The sequence below is a fragment of the Nelumbo lutea genome, chromosome 1, assembly GCF_056320005.1.
Source record: "Nelumbo lutea isolate HS-2025 chromosome 1, American lotus-T2T, whole genome shotgun sequence".
Taxonomy (NCBI): Eukaryota; Viridiplantae; Streptophyta; class Magnoliopsida; order Proteales; family Nelumbonaceae; genus Nelumbo; species Nelumbo lutea.
Window position 1 is genome coordinate 118323038 of NC_142684.1, and position 8133 is coordinate 118331170.

An 8133-nucleotide genomic window follows, 5' to 3' on the forward strand; every position below is an offset into this window, starting at 1 on the left:
GAACTACTCATTCCATAACGTGCGAGGATAAAAATAAATAAATAAATAAAGCCATAAAATCAGGTAAATTCGATAAATAACTACCAAAGTTTTAAAACTATTGTTCATCCGGACGATCAGACCGATCTGCCCGGAAGCCAGTTAGGGCACCAGTTCCGTTTCAGCCCCGAATTGTTGTTTTTCTCGAAAATAACTTGGACAGTTGAATTATTGACTACTTCGACTCCGACAATGGTTTTCAGGCCTTTTTTTTTTATTTTAATTATTTTTTAATTTTTAAAGTGACATGAGTTGATCTATTCAGGCTGAACAGTCAAAGTTGATGGCCAAAGAAGTTCGGGATCGGTGTTTAAAACATTGATAAACACTTGATTGGTTACCAATGGTTGGTTATATATAAATCCAATTTTTTCTCTTTTTTTTTATGGCTTTTGATTTAAAAATTGGACTTTAATAGTCACTCGACGTTCCCTCAAATTATAGAGTCTTTTCCTTTAGGCTATGTTTGGTTCAAAGGAAAAGGTAGGGAATGGAAGGGAAATATAAGGAAACCTTTACAAATCTCATATACGTTTTCTTAACTTTCCCTTCTAATGAGGGCGGATTTGGCCCTCCAATGATCTTGTGACACCTGCCACCTCATGCCAATTAAGTGCAGCCCCTTGACAGTTAGACAGCTTGAAGCTCGCTATCACGTAGCACTCATAGGTAGTTTGCCATCATGCAGTACTCACAGGAAGCTCGCCATTAGGTAGCTCGCCATCATTGCAACACATAGGCAGTTCGCCATCATGTAGCCTGGCACCTCAAAACAACTAGGCGACACTCGTGACCACTTTGACAACAACTTGCCTTTGCTAAGTTGATGGTGTCCCACCAGGCGCGGCCTGGCACGAGCTGGCAGCCTAGCCTTGGCATGACCTAGCCCTGGCGCGACTTGGCACTGGCACGAGTTGGCAGCCTGGACCTGGCACGAGCTGGCAACTTGGCCCAGGCATCGACTTGGCGGCCTGACACAGGCGCCAATCTGACAACCGCGAGGAACACACCTCCGTACCCCACATTTTACGGGATTGTGACTTGTAACGACTATATTAGTTCACCAACTTGCCAATTCTGACGAGAATGGACAATTTTACCGTTTAATGGCATTTCACCCACCTAACATGCAAGCCAGTCCCATCACAGCTGGGATCCAGGAACTGCTCCACCTAACCCATGAGGGCTCCAGTATATAAAGACCTCACCCCCCAGGGGCGAAGGTATGATGCAAAAAGGGATGGGTAACCTCTGCTCTCTAGCTCTCTCATTCTCTTATCATCTTCAAGCTCTCTACTACTATACTGCGCTAACTTAGCCATCGGAGTGACCTCACCGGGTAAATACCACCGGGTTCTCTGATTTAGTTCTCGCAAGTCCCTCAGCTCCCGCCACTTACAAAGATGAGCAGATCATCACCAGCAGGGAGTAGCCAGTTCTGTTCCCGTCGTTATTGGTAGCCAATCACCTCTTGCTGGTAGCAGTCGGGTTGCACTATACTAGGGAGCTCGTCATCAGGGTAACTCACCTCCAGGCCGCTCATCAAGGTACCTCACCTCCAGGCAGCTCATCAAGGTAGCTCACCTCCAACCAACTTATCAAGGTAACTCACCTCCTAGCAGCTCATCAAGGTAATTCACCACTAGGGAGCTCCACTTCAGCCTCTGAGTCACAAGCCACTTGGGAGCAGACGAGATGACGAGGTACTTAGCCAAAAAATTGACACATCATGAAAAAAAATGATACGTGACTGGAAACTGTTACATTACCTTCCTTTCCCTACTTTTTCCTTCAAACCAAGCACACTCTTAAAAACATGATATTCTATTTTTTCAAGAACTAGTTTCCAAGAAGTAGGTATTTTCCACTTTCAAATAAAAAGTTTCTTCTTCAAACATGTGCCTTTCTACTTTTAAAAAAGTGAAAATAGTTAATTTTACTCTTAGAAAAAAGTGCTAGTCTTAGACATATAACCATCCATAAAAAAGTTTTCATTCCAAAGTATATAAAATAATATTATTTAAACTAAATGTAATTATTAGATAAATAGTAAATATCAAATAAAATAATACTATTACAAAAAACAAAGGAAAAACAAAATTGATACATAGGCCTATTTGCCCCATACTTAGCACATGGTCATTCTCTAGTATGGGGATCAAACTCATGGTTATGTGACTAGGGTAAGTGGACCTCATGTGCACCATGTTCGGTCTCCACCCACTTAATCCTCTTGTAATATGTAATACCAAAAATAAAAGATTAGAAAATCACTACTTTGTGGGTATTTGGCATCGGTGCTGGGGACACTGTACCGTTTGTTGAGAAAAACGGTACTGGGCATATGGAGTTGTAAGTGCGTATTTTTTGTTTGGAACCGGTGTTGTTATATAGGCTGTTTTTTGAGAATACATCACTGGTTTTGTTTGATACCAGTGCTAGTAGCAACATTTTCAATATGTTCTATATTATTCAACATCCAAAATGATGCCACATTGATACCATGTCATTGCACTGTTGATAGCAAACAAGAGGGCATTATTTGAGGCACTACTTTCTTTGATGTAGCATTGATGCGAAACACCCACTTTATTTACACACGACATGCCAAAACCGCCGAATAAGGATAAGTATAACAACACCACCAACCAGCTAGGGCGTAAATTTTGATTTTGTTATTTTTTCTCCTTTTTGATAAACAAATGAATTGATGAAAAGACCACAAGAGTGATGCTATTCAAGGTTTTCTTAGTGTTCTTGTTTCTTTTTCTTTTTCTTTTTGAAACATCTTTGTATTCTTCTTCTTATTAATTATTTTTTGAAATCTTAGTATTCTTTTTTGTTGTTCTATATATGGTTTGGACTTTGCACGTATACAAGGCTTGCAGCGTGAGCATTCCTCGTCATGAAGTATATTGGCAGTACTATTTTCAACCTTGTTAAAAAATTATTAAGATTGTCATGGAATTAATCAAATTTAATGAACGTTGAAATCTTACATACACTCAACTTTGTTATTAAAAGTACAAGAGAATATCAGTCCTACACAAGTCTTTGTAATACAAAATATGATTCTTTGACAACTTTCTTGTGGTTGTTTTTGAAAAGGATCAAACCCATTGCGGCTAACTGCGCTTGGTTGGAAGCAAACTATATTGTCAAACAGTTATTATAAAATATTAAATTTTTAGTGCTTGGTTGGCTGCAAGATATAACAATAAGCAAAATATTAATTATTCAAAATTAGCTAGAGTAACAATAGAATAAAATAGCTTTCCCCTTTTCACCCAATTGAGATTGAGGGTTTTACTTTTTAGGCTGTTTTGGTTTGATGGTTAAAAAAGAAACGGGTTGAAAGAGAGTTCTTAGTGAAACTCACAAAATTTGTGTTAATTAAGTACCATCCCTCAACTTCTTCTTTTCTCTCTGCCAAACCAAACATAGCCTTAAGAGTCCACAATTATCTCCTTAAATTATCCAAATCAAGGTTTTAAAAATCAACCTGAAACCCGAATTGCTTTGGCCACTGGTTTTTTGGTTAGCGGTTCGATTATCCAGTTTGAATGGACAGTCCATTCTAAACTAAAAAAATAAAAATAATTAAAATAAAAAATAGTCAAAGACCATTGCTTAAGTCGAATGAATCAACGGTTCAACCAGTTAAGTCAATGGGATGCTGAACAAGTCAACGATTTTGGCTAAATACCAGATTAAGCATGAAACAGAACCGATTGCTTGAACGATTACTGGGCCAAACAGTCTAACTGTTTGGATCGATGACGATTCAAAAACACTGACCCAAACCATCAATAAACCTTTGATTATTTTTATATGTTTCTCTATCCCACATAAGCCTAAAATCTAGTCATTCAACCCATGACTCATCTTTCCAATATTCTTATGTCAAGACATTTGATGGGGATTCGAATGCGGCCTCAAGGTAAATGAAACCTTTGGATGAATTACACCAGTCATCTTGTGTTCATCTAACTTCATTTCTTAGTTTTATTTTTCGTACAACCTTTTATATGTTGATATTATCTAATTTAGGTTTCAAATGTGCAAATATCAAACAGTGATGTGCCCCCTGCCAATGACCCAGTGACTGAGATGGTTATTCCGTGTTCCTCTAAAATTAAAGGTGTTGAATGTATAAGGCTTCCTGTGGTAAGTGCGAGTGGACCTCACCTCCCATAGAGAGAGCACTTATTCACATCAGATTGTTACGTGCTAACAAAATAGAAGGGACGTCATAAAAATAACCCCTGCTATTACGGTACTCGATCGTTATTGCATTGCGGTTGCGTGGAATCGGTTTGAATCAGGTAGGCACAATATTGTAAGCATATTTAATGAGCATTTAAATTTTTTTTGACACTTATTCCTTAAAACCCACTTTTGATGATTGTTAAAATATTTATCAAATACTCATTTAACGTGTTTATTTACCTTATGCCTATTAAATCTGATCCCGCCTCGAAACTCTATACTGTGGGTGGGGATTCCTTCTTCTATCCCAACAAGAAAAGTTTGCAGACACAGAGGACAATAGGAGAACTGTTATTGTTGAATTGCTGTCACATGGTTGTTGGGAAGGAAATGGGGCTACCACTTAATGGACAGAATTTGTCAGCCCATGCCCGGCGGTCCCAGACAGTACCGGGCCAACTTGCACCATAATCACTATGATCAGTCTATAGACTCTATACGATATATATACCATAAGTCTACTGACGATTTATAAATAAGACCTTGGAGTTACTAAAATCATTAATGACTTTCAGTCCAGATCTAGCAATTCTAAGTGCTACCAAACCTGGTTGGAAAACACTAACTTACCAAATCAGCCCTAATCCACCAGTGTAAAGGTGGATTGGCTTTAAATTCATCTGAACAACAATTCTTACTAGGAGGATGACCTCTTAGGAGCTTTTAGCATCGAGTTCAGATGTGATAGGCACGCTTGGTGACTGGTGAGCATGCTGAGTAAGCATATAGTCAGTGTGCTGATGCCCGTTAAGAGTTCGTTTTTGCTACGAAACAGGGTTAAAATAGAAAATCATGGCCTTGGACGTACCAAGGAGTTATTTCATCTAATTCAAGGTGGGATCATGACAATGAATCAAAGGCTTTGATTTAATTGTTCCACGACACTGTCATAGCAAATGTGGATTGGTCTGTTAATGCCTCTCATCTCATTTTAAATGAATTCTTCTGATTCAATCTTCACAGCCCTTTGCAGCTGTGCATAGGCATATCTCCTCATAAGGCTGCGTTTGTTTTGGATGTAAATGAGAACCGAGGTAAATTTTACACCCCGGTTCAAATTTCCCTGTATTTGTTTTAGGTGGTGTTTTACAACGTAAATTAGTGTAAAACTCCACTTAAGATGAGTTTTACAGCCGGAATCGGAGGAAAATTATCACCTATAAAATTGATGTAAATCTCCACCTTCTTAGGTGTGAAACTCTGCAACAGTCAAATAGCTTCTACTCCATCATTATCTTTTCTGGACAACCATTTCACCGGAGAATGGCATCATTTGAAGAGGAAATTATCGAAAGCGCCCACCTATCTCACCCATGCTGTTCATTTCCACCAACCCCGTACCCACAAGATCCAGAAATCCAAGGTCTTGATCGCTTCTAGGATTGTGTGTTCTTCTCTGATCACAGGTGGCGACGGCCTCACCTCCACTTCCCCATCTTCGCCTGTGGCTTCTGCTGTTGTGTCATTGGTGTGGTTAAATGAATCAACAACATTTCTTTCTCTGATGTTCAAGATCTCTGAATCTTGACCTCAGTCTCCAGTTCTGAAATGCAGAGTACAATAAGATAGCCAAGGGTGCAACTAGCAGGATGAAAAAAGTCGGCCATGATTTCCGGTGAAGGAGACCAGAGTGGGTGATGGAGTAACAAAAAAATAAAGTTTCAGTTTCTAGACTAGAACAACTAATTAATTTGTTTGTAATTATATATAGGGTCTAATTTTAATTAATTGTTGCCTACAACAGCCTATGACGTCAAGCTAAGCTGATCCAAATTTACCTGCATGGTGTTGCAACACCAAGACTGAAAATCGGCCATCTGTATTGGATGAAGCAAGTACGTCCCCTATCACACCTAGCTCCGGGTATTCAAACCATTGTCCAATCCCGGCCATGATCTGGGATTCCATGGTGTGGCGCCTTCCCACCAATATAAGGTCAGAGCTAGTGTGAATGGATCGAATAATCTTCACTATCTGCTCTTCGTCTTCCACCACCTCTTCTCTGAAGAAAACATTTTTACAACGGGAGGTGGTTGATTTAAAATTGGTGACGGCTGCGGTGTCAAGTTTGACGTCCCAATCGTTGGGATTAGAGGAGTCGGAGAGGATCAACTGTGTGACGAGGACATGGCGGGATTAGTTGTGGTTGGACCTTCCACCATCCGGGAAGCATGTAGCAATGCTCCTCTGTCGTCAGCACCACCCAAGAAGATGACAGCCACACGAAGTGAGAGTTGTTCCAGTGACATGGCGGTGGTGAAGGCAGCAAAGAGACCACAATCAATAATAAGGCCGACGGAGCAAGGTGCAGTTGCGAGAACATTGTGATTGAGAAAGAGAATGGCCGTGAAGGAGACTAGGGCGGGGAATATCGAGAGAGAGAGAGAGAGAGCAATGACACTCTAGTCTCCGGTATTGCATTGCCAAGAAGGGAGTGTTTCAGAGCAGAAACAGAGTGGAAGCCTTTCACTTTACACTATGATAACCAAACATCATCAGTTTAAAAATTTAAATTCACCTAGTTTTATTTTCCATCCGAACCGGCATGAATTTTTCCATCGACGTAACACTGAATTTACACCTAAAACAAATGCAACTTAAATAAAAACATATCCCAGTAGTGAAAATGGTTTTGTGAGGACTAAATCCAAATTCATTTTGATCACATTAGTAGAACAGGTGTCAGCCAAATGATTATGTACTTACTCTTTATGCTCATTGGGTGTGCCTACCAGACACGAGGATACTTATACCAACTCAAAAGGGTGCCTGCACCATACTTGAACAAGTTCCTTGCTTCCTACCTAGGAAATAGAAAGTCAACAAAATCAAGTAATTGCAACCCATACAATTTGCAGAACTTTTACCCCTTGAGTCATAAATGCTGAAATCATAATAGTTTTTTTTTTTTTTCTTTCTTTCAATGTGATCTCTATCTTAGGCAGCTGGATTGACACTTGACAAATGATTCAGTGATAGGCCAATTAATGTCTTTATTCTTGACGTGGTTAGCAAGTGAACCTGGTGGTATCTGCACAAAGTGTTTACAGCCAACACTTCCAGTATGGAAATGGTAGGGGCCAATCCAGCTCTATTATGAGATTGACTTTGTGTGTGTTTGTGTGAGAGAGAGAAACTGTGAAAGCATCTTTGGGAGGCAAGAAGCCCAATCCATTTGGTCGATTAGACAAGGCTGTGTTCTGTCGCATTCCACTTCGGGGTGGGGGGGGGGGGGTGCATGAGAGTACAGTCGTGGGACTGTATTATGGTTGTAAGGACCCAATGATCATGGCCAACTTGACCTCAAATACATAGTTTTTTTTTTTTTTTTTTTTTTTTTCTCTCTATGCTGAGTCTCTAAAAGGATTTCTTTTGTTTTATTTTTTTAAGGGGAGAGTCACTATCGAGCAAAATCCAGTTAAGGGTAGAAAGAAATGAGAACTCACTATAATTTGAATTGAATATATAGCTGTGCACTGATTTCATTCCTGAATCTCTTCCTAGGAAAACCGGATTATTTTTAATAATTTGATTGCAACTTACGACATCAATTCCAGGGGAAATCGATCTCTTGGTAAATGTTTACCAAATAAATGGTCTATGAAAGACAAAATCATGTGGGATTCTTAAAGAAACATTCAACCTAAAAGCTTAAAGTGTTAAGCGAAGCCCTTGAACAGGATGATATTCTCTAACAGGGATTTTTCTGATCTGGGTGAGAAGAATATAATTAAAACCCAGAATTCCATAACTACCAGCACTACCTCCAACCCCAAATAAGGGAATATCTCTGTTAAATGGACAATACCCAAATCTGGTGGGATT

At 39.6% G+C, this 8133-nt stretch overlaps 1 long non-coding RNA gene across 1 annotated transcript; it reads right to left on the reverse strand.

The window, feature by feature from the left end:
* Positions 1–5440: 5440 nt before the first annotated feature.
* Positions 5441–6321, reverse strand: LOC148877054 (uncharacterized). The gene is made up of 2 exons (XR_016112302.1): positions 6087–6321; positions 5441–5851 (listed from the first exon to the last, which is right to left on the reverse strand). It is a non-coding gene; the product is annotated as an uncharacterized LOC148877054 (long non-coding RNA).
* Positions 6322–8133: the final 1812 nt, after the last annotated feature.